The sequence below is a fragment of the Pipistrellus kuhlii genome, unplaced genomic scaffold (assembly GCF_014108245.1).
Source record: "Pipistrellus kuhlii isolate mPipKuh1 unplaced genomic scaffold, mPipKuh1.p scaffold_m20_p_2, whole genome shotgun sequence".
NCBI lineage: Eukaryota > Metazoa > Chordata > Mammalia > Chiroptera > Vespertilionidae > Pipistrellus > Pipistrellus kuhlii.
The window spans coordinates 77,243,397-77,258,585 of NW_023425515.1; positions in this window are offsets into that span (position 1 = coordinate 77,243,397).

The following is a 15,189-nucleotide window of genomic DNA, read 5'->3' on the forward strand; positions in this document are numbered from 1 at the left end:
ACCAGAAAACCCCATAGGAGGGTCATATAGCAGAATGAGTGGAAAAGGAACTGAAATGCCAGAGAAATGTTTATTTAAAGAACGGAGCCTTTGCTTAAAAAAAAGGGGGGGGGGGCAATGATGATTGTATAATTCAAAGGAAAGTTGGGATTATGTCTTTGCTCAATGTGATCATACTCTCCGAGAGTCCTTTGTGGGACATAAGGCCATTAATACACACCCCGGATCAGGAAGTCTTTTCAGTTTCACACCGAGCGCTAGCAGGGCTTTTAAAGAGATTTGGCACCGCGATTCCGTGCTCAGGGGGTGCACTTGGCTTTTCCGAGCTGAGAAGTACCCATTATCCCAAGGAAGTGAGCGAGCCCAGCCCCAGGAATGGCTGCAGGTCAGCGCCCGCCCTTTGTTCTGTGCTGTGGGTACAAATAAAAGTAATACAAACCGACCCTGAAGCTCTTGGCAGCACATCACCACCGCCCTCCCTCCCCATCTGCATTAAGATCGCTGGGACCTGTGAGGTAAACATTGAATAATTCACAGCTCCTCATTCAGCTTTCTGCCACTTCCAATCAGATAACAGTTGGAAACTGTTCTTCCTTAACGTTACCAATCCGATGGGTAAATCAGAGTCCTTGTACTTTCTCACTTACTTTGCCCTGTGAGATTATCAATGGTTTCTCTTATTTCCAGTTCCCGGTTGGACAGCATGATTGCAATCTATTTCAGCAAAATCGTTGTGCGATTCATATTTTGAAAACTATTCTCACTGATCTTTAAAGCATCCCCCAAAGGACGATTGCTCAAATATCCTCCCATTTATCTATCATTTACTATTGTAAACAACAACAACAACAACAAAACAAAACTTACATTCCTTGCACAATTACAAAAAACACAGGTCAACAACTTGAAGACCAATTTCAATAAGGCTTTGAATAACCCTCCTTAATAAGGCATTCATTTCACAAACACTGTTTTTAATGAGAGAACACAAATTTGCACATGGATTTGAATTAGTGACTTCTCATAAGCCTTTGTTGCCTGAGTGAGGGTAGAGGAAGGGGGCTGGGGAGTAACCCTGCTCACTTCTCTTCTCTGATCCTTCTTACTCTGCATCTCCAGCTCCTTCCCACACTATGTCACTGGAGGTAGAGCCCACTTCACTGCCAAGTCTGTCAGAGCTGAAAACACTGACAGACACTGAACAGAGGACTCAGATAGTGGTGGCTCTGGCATTTTTTAAAGTTCCAACACAACTCTGGTCTTTCCATAAGGCACAGTTCCATTGTTCTGGGGTTAGATAAAAACTTTCTAAAACTTGAAAAAAAATAATATCTTATTTGGAAGTGACAATTTAAAAATATTTTGGCAAAAACATGCCAATGTGCTGATATCCACATACACTGGCTTTCCCTCAAATCACTTCTCTTTTCACACTGAAGCTGCTTGTCACTGTGGGAGGAGGCATTCCCATTTGAAGGAAGCTATAATAGTGTGAAATTTTAGTAAAAAGCACTTCCTGGCCTGGGAATAAAATATAAACAATATAGGTTCTCTCAATTATGGACTCTCCAGGTCAACTGACACCAGATAAGAAAGAGTTTGTGTAATCTGAGCAATGTTCTGAATGTGTGTGAGAAAGAGTGATGCCAAGAAACAGGGGAGCCACGGATTTGGCCAGAGTAGGAGGAGGAAGGATGGTGGTGAGGGAGCCAATTCAGAGAGAGCTTCACCAGGAAAGTAATAACGGAGTTATAGCTGGCAGGACGGGCAGCAGGCTCCTAGCTGGAGAATGGCTCAGAAGACACTGCAGATATGCAGATGTAACAGAAATATAATCTTAATAATTTCCAAGTGAGGGCAAAGAAAGCATCTGGCACAAATAGAGCACAGAGTGTGTGTGATACAAAAAGGGACAGGATACAAGGAGGTTAGCGGTGGGGACAGGGATGTTCTTCAAAGGCCAGATATGCACACTGCAGAAATTTCTAGGCCACATGATAATGATTTTACAATGTATCTATTTTTAGATGAAAGGGAGACATCAAAAGCATTTCAGCAAGTAATAATTTGATCTAATATGAGTTGTAGGAAGAAATTTTACTGATAGCAGAATGTCTCCACCTGTGTTATATGGATCACCTGCCATTGAAGTACCTGGAATGCCTGTTAAAAGTGCATATGCCTTGCCCTGCCAGTTTGCTGAGTGGATAGAGTGCAGGCCTAGGGATGGAAGGTTCCCTGCTTCTTGCAGGCTCATTCCCCAGTACAGTAGGGAGTGTGCAGGAGGCAGCTGATCCATGATTCTCTCTCATTGATGTTTCTCTCCAACCTTCATTCCTCTCTGAAATCAATAACAGTATATTTTTTAAAAGATAGAAAATGCATATGCCTTCTGCCCACCACAGATTCATTGTACATGGAGGAAATGGCAAATATCTCTATTCCTATAGCATGGATTTTGATGTAGGTCAGGTGGTATGGGGAAGAGGTGACAGGACGAAGGCATGCAGTAATGAAGAGCTTTTCTAAGGAGGTAGGTTGGACTTGAGAGTAATATCAAACAGAAGAGAGACATTCAATTCGTATTATTAAAAAGATCACTTTGACATACTTAAAGGGAGGGAGTAAAATTGAAGCAAAAATATAAATTAGGAACTAAGGGATCAATTAGGATTCATTTGCAACAGGATAGCCAATATCATGTTAAGTGGGGCTCTTGAATCAGAATGAGCTAGGGGGCTGCCCATGCTCTGTTATAATACTCTTAGTACAATAAAAGTCTAATAATAACAGATCCTATCTTATAGGGATCTTGTAAGGATTATATGAGATTTGGTATGGTACAGATAAAGTGTGAGTGTATGTTAAAAGCATTCAGTATCTTTTTATCTTGATCTACAAGAGAGATGTAGGGGTTACCATATTGAACAGTGACAGAAGTAACTACAGATCACACAAATATAAGTAGGGGGAATAGACAAAACTTCATAATAGATTTATTGTGAAAATAAAGTAGGTGGATATGATTAGGAGGCCTTTCGATCTCCGGCTTGAGTGAAGAAGTACTCAGTAATTACAAGAGTGGTCTGAGGAGAGAAAATGGGCATTAGATGTAAACATTTCTATTGTGGGTTTATCTACTTGAAGTGACCTGAGTGAAAGACAAGGTAGATGGGCAGTTAGGACACAAACATTTTGATTGGAATTGTTTCTTTGGAAAAAAAAATTCTTTTCAAATAATTGGTATATTAAAAAAAAATAGGTAGCTTCCTTCACATAAGAAGAGTGTTGGCAGAAAGATCAGTTGACTAAAGTTGAAACCCTACCATATATCAATATTTAAAAGACAAGCAGAAACAGAGAAGAGCAAAGAACTAGACTAAATTAGTGTAATAGAAGCTAGACATTTTAAAGGTTTCACAATCGGTTCATAGTCAATAGTACCTGCATGATAAATATCCAGTTAGATATTTACTAAAAGTGACAATTGGATTTGACAACAGAAAGTTTTGCTGACTTCTATGAGAACAGTTTTGATGGAGTAATTGGGTTGCAAGTAGAATTAAGATAATAGAGTAAATGAAAAGTCAGGAATTAGAAACTGAAAGTGTACTACACTTCCAAGTAGGTAAACTTAGAGGAGAAGACAAGCCCATAAAAGGGGAAATCAAGGTGTAATGAAAATATTTTTTTTAAAAAAATTGGAGAGGCGTATAAGATTTCTCTCTCATGTACTCTGCTGACTAGTAACACAATTAATTGATAAGAATTTAGTGAATCAAATTTGGAATGTGAAGAAAAGGTGGGAAAAATATCAACTTCCTTTAGGACATGGTGTGATATAAATGAATACATTCAAGTGAGTAAGATATAAAATAAGAATTCTAGAAGGGAAGGTAGGCTGAAAACAGCAAGTTAAGCAATCATTGGACAATTAATAGGAGCTGAATCCACTGGAGTAGATTAATTAGGAAGATCAGAAACAGTGAGGGGAATATCAATTCTGTTAAATAAAATGTTCAAAATTCAAACAGAGAATGTATAATTATCATAATTAATTGAGTAGACTTAAAAATTATAAAAGACAGGTAAAGAGAGAGTTAGAAATGACAAGAGAGATTTTCAGGAGGGGAGGGGAACAATCAATCAGAAGAAGGGGGAGGGGAGGAAGAGTTTGATGAAAATTGAAAACAAATAGTTTCTCCAGTCAATGGAAAGACCACAGTGTTGCGAATCCCCTCCCAGAAAAAATTTAGAGCTGCAGAATTCTTTAGAGCCTATCATTTTACAGAAAAAGACTAAAACATCAGTGACTTTATTATGTTCACAGTCGAAAGCACCAATAGGGACAGTATCTGAAAGAACTTGCCATTATTCAAAGAGATTATTAGGAAACATATACTTACAAGTAACTTTACAGGGAATATTTTGTTTCTAAAGTGTTTCAGGGTGAATAGAAGAATGAAATAATCCAAGAGCACTTCTTGAAGGGCTGATATTTTGAGGAACAATTACTGAGTTTTGGATTTGAAAATCGTCACAGTAAGCTGCACAAAATAATTTGCTGTATTTTAACTGATATCCACTGAATTAATATGCCTTCCATTTAAACATGAAAGTTTATGCTTTCAATATAAAAATTATCATGCCTGAATTAATTAAAAATGGTAATTTAAAATAGAAATATTTAATACAGTTTTTATAAAATCATCAAAAAAGCAAAAAATGAATCATAATTGTCATTTGCTTGTTAGAATTAACTGATGCTATTTAAAACATACTTTCACACTTACTTTTATAATTATCTCTGGAACATTTCTTCATTTTTAAAAAACAAACTTTACTACTACCTTTACTTCCTAGTCTTCTATTTCTATTGCCAAAAGACAGTCAAAACAAGCCAAAAGTTCATCTTAAAATCTAAGGAAAACATCCCAAAGCTCTGAGCCAACTCTGAGCAAGAACATATGAGAAATGCCGTGGTGGGGGTGAGAAGGGAATGTTTTGGTTGAAAAGGAACCTATACCACAGTCCTTATAAGTCCATTTTTGAGAAATAATCATATATACTTGCACATATATACATTAATGTATGCATGTACATTACACACACACACACACACAATATTGTATTAATATACCTACCCAATAGTGTTCTCCAGGGCAGGATGCCTCAGTGTTACTGTGGGGAAGATTGGGAGCTTGTTGAAATTCAGACCCTAATTTAGTAAATCTAGGATGGAGCCTGAGACTCTGCAGTTCTGACAAGTTCCTAAGTGATGTCCTCTGCAGGTCTGACCACATTTTGCATTGCAAAGACCTAGAATATGTAACTTTTGCTTGGAATGTGAGTATAAATATGTAGACATATATTTAAATACAAACATTAAATATCTTAAAGTCAGAGGTAAAAATGCACAGCTCAATCGATTCAAACTTATTGACCAACAAACTTTAAGATAAACCTAATGCTCCCTCCCACAAACTAGTTAGATAATACTATATTTCTTTAAGTCCTTATTTTATTGAAGGGATGAAGTCAAGACTAATTAATCTATTGTGAACTTTTATTTCACTTTTATCTAAATCACTCTTCGGGGATGGAGCCTGGAACTAGGGCATGTGCCATGACTAGGAATAGAACAGGCAAACCTTGCAGTGCAGGGTAGGATGCCCAGCCAACTGCGCCACACCAGCCAGGGCTCTTGTAAGCATTTATATAATTTATTAATCTGCATTGCTACTTAACTTTTTCAGTGGTATGAAATCAATTTTTAAAAATATATAGAAAAAAGACACTTTAATTTTATTGATATATTGATTTGTTCAGTAAAACAAATAATTGTAATATGGATTATTAATTGAAGGAAAATGTTTTTAAAGATGTCATAATTGAAACTATATTTATGGCTCAGGGGAAAATGTAGGTATATCCTAAATATTTTTTAAACAAAGAAAAAGTGGTATAGGATTATTAAATGCTCTATAGAAGTATATTTTGAGAACACATGGCTTCAATTTTGTTTCTCAAGTATCTTGTAAGCCTGAACATAAAATAGCATTACTCATTACAGAAGAATTAACTGATTATGTGCTTGTCTAACTATAGTAGTCAATTCAGCTGGGAACCAGAAAAATTATTCATATTAAGTCATAGGGATCTTATATTCAACAGTGTCAAACATTTGTGATTTTTCACGGATGCTCTGGTTTCCACAAGTGCCCAAATAACCTCACCTGCTTTTCCAATTTGTCTCCTAGAATGTGCTATGGGTCAGCGATCCCTATTATGTCATGTCAATACAGTGGTTAAATAATGATAAATAATTTAAAACGTGGCAGGTTATCCACTTCTTAATGTCAATCATCTTTACCCATGCAGTATTTCCCAGGTTAAAATGGAAGCTACTTCTATTCAAACTCTAAGTTTTTATACAGCCAAATACATTTCATCAAGTAAAGAAATACATACTCACAAGGTGACTGAAGCTCAAAAAGTTAATAAATTTGAAAATATAAATCAGGGTAAGAAAGATGGCACTTAAAACATATATCGTATTTTTCGGACCATAAGACGCTCCAGACCATAAGACGCACCAGTTTTTAGAGAAGGGAAATGAAGAAAAAAAGATTCTGAAACAAATAGTGTCCTAAAATATTTTGTGTGCATTAAAACCCAACATCACAGTCATAAACACATGTAATCAACCCTGTAAAGTAAACAGCAGCATTTAGAACCATTTTAGAGCCGGGCAAGCACACAGAGACCACACAGAGCCGGGCAAGTAAAACAACTTTTTTTTAAAAGTATATGTGTAGGCTACATTTGGACCATAAGACGCAGGGACTTTTCCCCCCCACTTCTGGGGGGAAAAAGTGCGTCTTATAGTCCGAAAAATACGGGGTGTGTGTGTGTGTGTGTGTGTGTGTGTGTGTGTGTGTGGTGTGTGTGTGTATATCTATATCTATATCTATATCATCTATATCTATATCTATATCTATATCTATATCTATATCTATATCTATATCATCTATATCTATATCTATCTATCTATCTATCTATCTATCTATCTATCTATCTATCTATAAAACCTAATCGACCATTATGACCTGACCACCAGACCACCAGGGGACAAGATAGTCAATGCAGGAGCTGCCCCCTGGTGGTCAGTGTGCTCCAACAGCCAACCTTCCGGAGCTGGCCAACCTCCAGTGGTCCCTCCCCCTGGTCTGCTGGTTTGGATAGGTCCCTATCAGGACTGGGCAAAAGGGCCCTGATTGGCCCCAATTGCCAAGGGACCCCACCCGTGCACAAATTCATGCACTGGGTCTCTAGTTTTTAAATAATTTAAAATGTAAGGATATACATTTTTTTTTTTTTTTTTAGAAAAATATACCCTCCTCCAGTTCTTAATTAGGCCATGAAAAGGTTCAAATATACAAGTTATATTCTTTTTCAAAATTATTTTATTTATTATTTCATTTTATTATTTAATCACAATTTATCCCCCCTATGCCCCCTTATTATTATTTAAAATGTGTTAACTCTGAAATTTCTATTATTTAGTTAGTTTAGGCTCATATATTCAATAATTATTTTTGAAACATGAGTTGGATCTTTTTCAATTCTCTTTAAAGTACAAAAGCTGGAATAAATGTACAACTCAAGTTCACATTACAGGTAGTCTGTCTGTTGGAAATAGTGCCATATCTAAACACATGAAGGAGTAATGTCATATGTCAGTAGTCCCTTCACTTGATTTCATGAAAAAAATGTTTTGTTGTTAAGGCCTTGGCTTTGAAAACTGTTATAGACCATACTCTCCACTAGAGGGCTCTGCAGAGGCAGCAGTCACTGCTGCTGAAGAGGGCGGTGTGTAGAACAGCTCATTGACACAAAGCCCAGAGGTCATCACAGGAATTAGCACAGCTTTACTTTTAGGTTTAGTTTAATTACTTTCCTGGTTGGTAGTAATTAAAAATGGTTATGGCTGCCTTTGTGTGAGTTTTATCTGATCACATACATTCTTTTACTTATCTGGATGCTGTGATGAGTTCATGATAGCCCTGAAGAACCAAGAAAATAAAGTGTCACATTTAATTAACGGTCTAGATAAATCTATTTATTTCCACACTGAAAAATGTTGAGATGAGTGACATGATTTCTTCTTTATAATTCTCCTTCATACACAGTTTTCCCTAATTAAATTTCCCCAATAAAATATATGAAAATTACCTTAATGTAAGATTTGCAATGCATTAAAGGTATTTTCTGCAAAATATATGATTAAGTAAAAGGTACTGGGACAAGTGAGGAAATATAATAAAGCTGGCATTAAAATAAACAGGATCTCCAAAATGAATAGGCCTTGCCTAGGAAGCCCCTTAGTGTATGGCGAAGACAAGACAGGGCTCTCCTGTAGCATTTATGGTGAAGGCCTTCGCAGAGAGCAGCCACTACAGCAAAATGGAATAATTTGGTCTTAGCACTTTAAATTTTTAGGTGTACAAATTCAAGAAAGAATAATAATAATAATAATAATAATAATAATAAATAGACCAAATGTCTTAATCCTTTTGGGACAGCAACATACCTGATGTTCCTGTGGAATGTGTCATGCTTCTATCAGTAAAAGTGACTTACCCCACCATGAATTTCAAGGATGCCATGATACACTCTTTGAATAAGTATAAAAAGGTCTTGTAAGTTTGAGCTTTTTCTTTTTCTTTTAGAGGAGAATATGCAGAACATGTAAAAATGAATGTTTTGAATCTTTTTTGTAAAAACTTGAATTCCCTATTGTTTAATATCCTTCTGAGTTTAAGTTTGCATCACTCCCACAACAATATTCTTGTTTAAGAATCTTCTAACTCAGAACTATATTTGGTGGGTTGCTAGAGTCCCCTCACTGATGAAATTATATATCCCACCTAAGACATACCATACTCTATTATGTGGGAGTTACAAGCCTGATGATGTCCACAGTATTCTATTATTAGAAATAATAAATATGCTTATGGATGCTTAGTAGCCCATGGACCACCTGTGACCAATGCCTGAGCCAGTGAAAAGATGACTGCATCCAAAACACTATAAAATTAAGCAAATAAAATGTAAATTCCAGAAGAATAGAGATGTTGGTCTGTTTTGCTTACTTCTGTCTTGCCAGCATCTAGAGTAGTACTGGACATATAATTATTTTGCAATCAATATTTTTCAAATTATGAAATTTAAAAAATTATATGCATAATTCACATATGCAATAATTCACTTAAAGTTTTGTGTTTTGCTGTTCTCTTGGGATTTACTTAAGATCAGACTCCAACACTCAACCTACTAGCTTTCTCCTATAATCTTCTTTTTCAGACATCACCCCGAAATGTAGGCAGTAGTAACATAGCAGTTTGTTAATAAGACTTATTTCCTTGTATTTGAATAAGTTAATATATTCATTGCATTTTGATAGAAAAAAAACAAAAACACTAGTAATCTTAAGCCTTTACCCCTTTAAAAATAAAGCCAACTAGGGTGATGATATGAAGGGCTGTTGAAATGAAATATTGACCTTAGAGAGAGGAAAATCCAGAAATTATTATCATTTTTTAAAATATATTTTATTGATTTTTTTACAGAAAGGAAAAGAGAGGGATATAGAGTTAGAAACATCAATGAGAGAGAAACATCAATCAGCTGCCTCCTGCACACCCCTTACTGGGGATGTGCCTACAACCAAGGTACATGCCCTTGACTGGAATCGAACCTGGGACCTTTCAGTCCACAGGCCGACACTCTATCCACCTAGCCAAACCGGTTTCAGCCAGAATTTCTTCTTAAGGCAACCAATATAAAAATAGCAAATATATTTTGTATATCCATTGAATTTACCTAACAATTTTTACATTAGTTAATTTATTATTATTCATGATAAATTTATTTTATGCAGAAAATTTTAAAAGGTGATAGAAGCAAAACTAAACTATAATTTTTTTAAAGTCAAAATATGTTCAATCTTTAATATTGTTCTCTTTACTTTTATTTTGTGAAATTTAACATCCTCAAAATGGAATATTTTATTTGATGAGTTTTCCCCCTAAATGGGAAGAAAGGCATTCTTATGTGTTTATACTCCCTGAAAATCAAACCTCACTATCAGAGAGCTCTAGACCTCATGCTTATAACAACAATTTATCTATACATATAAAAGGCTAATATTCAAAGTGTCCTGGCAGGAGTTGGACTTGGAGACTAGAAGTTCTATGGCTTGCTATGACATGCACTGACCTCCAGGGGACAGTGTGGAATGAAGGAAGGTCCTGGTTGCAGCCAGAAGGCCCAGATCAGCCCCTGATCACCAGCCAGGCCTAAGGATCCTACTTGTGCTGAATTTCAAGCACCAGGTCTCTAATAAGAAAATACGTATGAATATTTGAAATGACTGCAGAAGAAAGCAATTATTATGCTCAGACAAATTTCAATCTTTGTACTTTCTCTAAAAAGGCTATTTAATGTCTACAAAGTTTAATTTATATTTTCATTAACTTTATACCACATGTAAGTGATATTTATTTTAGTAGCATTGATATTTAGCAAACTAGCAATACTTTTTTGAATGAAAAATAACTCAGTGTGGAATAGAATAAATATAGCATCTGATTTATACAGGGAGTCTTGTCAGCATCTGTGAGATTTAAAGTCCTTATTTTTTCTCAGGCAAGCATATGAAGAAAAAGATAATGCCACCTAACTCCCTCTATTTTGATCTTCACCTCATGTGTTAGTTAATACCTCATAGATAGTCTTTTATTTGTTTAAAATTATCAATATATAATTACCTAAAAAGCCTTTTGTAGCCACTTTCATTTTTGTTTTTATCAATTTAAGACTATAAGGAAAGTACATAGAGTAATTTTGAATCGTGATTTTTGAGGTTAAAAGAAAAACCTAGCTCCTCCATATTTATTTATATCTATTTAGTTACCCAAGGATTTATAAATAAATGGGATTAGCTTTGGATGAAGAAAAACTTCCTTGTTGTACTGAAAATAGAAATCAACCTATTTAACACAGTTTCTGAATATTATTGAAAAGTTTTGCAACTTTATTCCCTTGGATGCTATTTTTTTTACAGAGCATTCAAATCTAAGAATTAATTCAGTGAATAATGTTTCAGTAAATCCTACCTCACTGAGAAATTCTTCAAAGACATCTTAGGCCATGGAATTCTTGAAACATACTTCACCAGGTTAGATTGCAGTATAACTAACATAATTAAAAAAGGGAAAATAAAATGCAGATGTAAATTATCAATATAAAAAATTAATAACATCCCCAAAATCATTCTAACAGCCAAATTAGTTCTAGTAAGAGTTTTGCTCAATAACAAAGTATCTAAAAAGCTGTACGTTCTTTCAAGACACCACTTTCCAACATTTAACTCTATGAATGCATATTTGCTAAATATTTAGAAATTCCTGGATGATCTCATGATTAGGACCTTTTCAAGAGACCTTCCTAAGAACAAAATTTTCATCTGCACTTCCTTAACAGTTGGAAAATCAGAGCTTTGCATGTTTGGGGAAGAAACCTCATCATGTTGAAATCTGTCTCATTGCTTGCTAATGAATGACTTCCAGAGGAAGCTGGCTGGGTAATTGAGCAATGATAGGCAGCAACTAGAACAAGAACTAAAGATGAGAGTAAATATTTAAGCTTCAGACACACAGAAGGCATGCACTCTTTAAAGTTAATTTGATAGCCCCACTGGTGTTGCTCAGTGGTTGAGTGTCAACCCAGGAACCAAGAGGTCACTGGTTTGGTTCCTGGTCAAGGCACATGCCTGGGTTGCAGGCTCAATCCCCAGTGGGGGCATGCAGGAGGCAGCCAATAGATTATGATTCTCTCCCCTCTTATGGATGCTTCTATTCCTCCATCCCTCTCCCATCCTTTCTCTCTAAAAATAAATTAAAAGTATTATTTAAAATTAATTTGATAACAGAGCACAGGTAGAGATCAGTAGACATATTTTATTTGTTAATTATTTGAAGGAAGTTTTCCTAATGCTTAGTGATCCTATATTTTTCTTTCATACCCCCCCAAAATGGCAAGTGAAAGTAAAAAGCAATGGAATATTATGACACTTATGGAGTGCAGACACTCACACACATACACACTAATACATTTCCACTTTAATACTTATCACACCTCTTAGTGGATTTTAATGTAAGTTATTTTCCTGAAAAGAGTAACTTAATTAAGAAACAATTACATTTTATTTCACGGGTTTTAAAATTCCAGAAGCTCAGTGTTTTAAATTTTTAATTTAAAAAGTACCAACTGGAAGTACATATTAAGAAAATATTTTGGTTAGTTAAATGTATTTATTTGCTATTTAAAATTGTATTATTAGTTTATACTTCTTACTGGGCTTTTAAATCAGCTGAACTAAATCAAAATTATAAAATACATTAATTTGGAAAATTGAAAGAAGGTGTATCTATGGTTTGGGAGAGAGAATCAGTATGTCAATTACACTCTTCCAAAGATATTTCAACAGAAATTGGAGTGCCAAAACTTTCTTAGTTGAAAAAACCCTCCAGAAAAACTGCATAATTTAAATACCCCACTTATTGATTTTGGTGGAAGGACCCATCCATAGTTATTTTAATATTTGAATTATTTCAATGGTAGAAAAAAACACACCTTAATAGCGAGGAAATGTTAGAACACATATTATGCAATTAAATATCCAGGACCACCTACTGTGTATAAACCCTATAATCTCTAACTAAAATGAACTGTTTCTTACAATAGCAACACTTAATTTTAGACTTATGACCACAATCAAACATTAACTGTAATGGCATGAAGAGAGAGCATCAGCTACAGCTTGTCTGTAGAGCTCCACTGTTTACAAAAGATATCAAAAATATTGTGAAAACATTGACATTTTATTTAGTTGGAGAAAGAGAAAATTCTTGTCCTTGATCAGAACGTGCAAGTTCACGCTAACCAGGGTAAACAGGGTAATTTCACACAATGACATGAACTCCAAGGAGATTTAAGATCAACGTGTTTGGTTAAGGAAATGATGACAACCACTTGAAGGTAATGATTAGAATGTCGACACCAAACTGTTTTAGTTAAAGCACATGTGAAAATACACAAAGGCTCTTGAGATTATTTTTTCAATAGGAAATATCAAAGAGAAATAATTATTTTTTGTCATGTTATGGCCTAATATAATACCACTACAAAGAAAAGACTGAGAAATCCAGAGGTGAAAGTTAAAAAGAATTTTTTTCTCTATCATATTTTACAAACCCAATTTATTTGAGTATTTTGTCATGATTATGGGAGTCGGGTTATATGCTTTACCTATGATTGTACAGCGATACTTTATGAAGATGATTTATTGTAATGTAAATATAAACCCTTAGTAATAACCTGAAAATACAAACTTTGGTTTGTTTTCTGTAAAACAGGAATTAAAAGACCTGTAAATAGTGAATAAAAAAATGACAGCTTCCAAGACTTTTTAAGTGAAGAAAACACAAAAGTTTACTTAAAATTAATACTGCAATTCACCATAGATGAATTAAATCCATGTATAAATAAATAAATAAATAAAAGCTTGGTTGTCAAGAGCATTTGTCTCATTTCTGGCCCAAATTGGTATATCATTTTAAACAAGAGTATGTGTGTTTGTTTGTTTGTTTGTTTTTTACAATTTTAATTTACAAAATCAGTTTTTTGGCTCATGATTTATATGGTCATTTGTAACTCTAACAATTATACATGTAGAGTAAATTGAAGTACAATTATCTTGTGTGTACTACATCATTGTATTTTATGTTTCACCCTGAGGAATTATACTATTGGTTATGCTAACTGGTATGACAAACGAGTAATCTCAATAGCAATGTACTTGGCTTCTTCACCAGTGTATATTATGATTGTATACTTTGCCATTTCTTTGTGTTTCTTTTAAGCCACAGCTTCAAATATTATTAGATTAGAGGTGATGCCTAACTTACTGGTTGTCTTCACATCTGACTTTTAGGAAGCTTGTTAGGCAATTCTCTTCAGAAGAAACATGACACAGTGAAGGGAAGAAGTTCATGGAAATTCCCTGGATCTTTGCCCATCTTACTGCCTCTGTTACATCAACATCGCTTAAAATAAGTTTTACAACAAAAGGGATATTTCTCTTATATGTAAAATGCTTGTAATTCACAAAAACTAGGGAAAAACTGAAAGATAAATATACTTTTAGTTTCATACATTACATATACTTTTATTTTGCATGTATACATTTACATAGTTTTGATCTTTCTAAAAACAACAAGAACAGTATCTATCAGGTCAATCATTTTGTAGCATTTAAAAACATGTTATAGCCCTGATGGTATGGCTCAGTTGGTTGGGCATCATCCATGCACCAAAAGGTTATTGGTTCCATTCCTTGTCAGGGCACATGCTGGGGTTTCAAGCGCCATATTTCACTCTGACATTGATGTTTCCCTCTCTTTCCTCCCTCCCCTTTTCCCTCTCTAAAACTGGGGGCCTGATGCATGAGTATTTGTACACAGGGGTGGGTCCCTCAGCTCAACCTGCACCCTCTCCAATCCGGGAGTTTCTGTCTGTCTTTGAAATCATATGAGCGAATTGTCTGAGACCCCAACCCAGTTTGGTTTATTGCTCACAGAATAATAAAGCCCTTTTTTATTTTTTGCTTTATTGGTGGAGATTTTCTGGAAGTTTTAGGATATCCTCCCTTTAATTTTTCCTAGACAGTCTGATTTTACTTATTTCTCTCACCTTTGTTTCCCTCCATCCCCCACCACAACAGTAACTTGCACCAGGCTCACTTTATAGTGCCTAGGAGATCCGTCTGCCACCAGAACTACTATTCCAAGAATTCCTGGTGCTCCCCAAGCTCTTAGTTTTTTGTTGCTCAGGCTCAGGCAACTATTGATCTGCTTTAGTTACAATCCATTGGTTTGCATTTCCTAAAATTGTATATAGTGAAGTCTTATAGTATGTAATAGAGGCCCAGTGAACAAAATTCATGCAAGGAGGGGGGTTCCTCAGCCCAATCTGGGATCAGTCAGGGGATGTCCAACTGCTGGCAGTCAGACAGCCCTCTACATCCCTCTGACAATCAGGGAAGACTGGCTTCTAACAATTCAC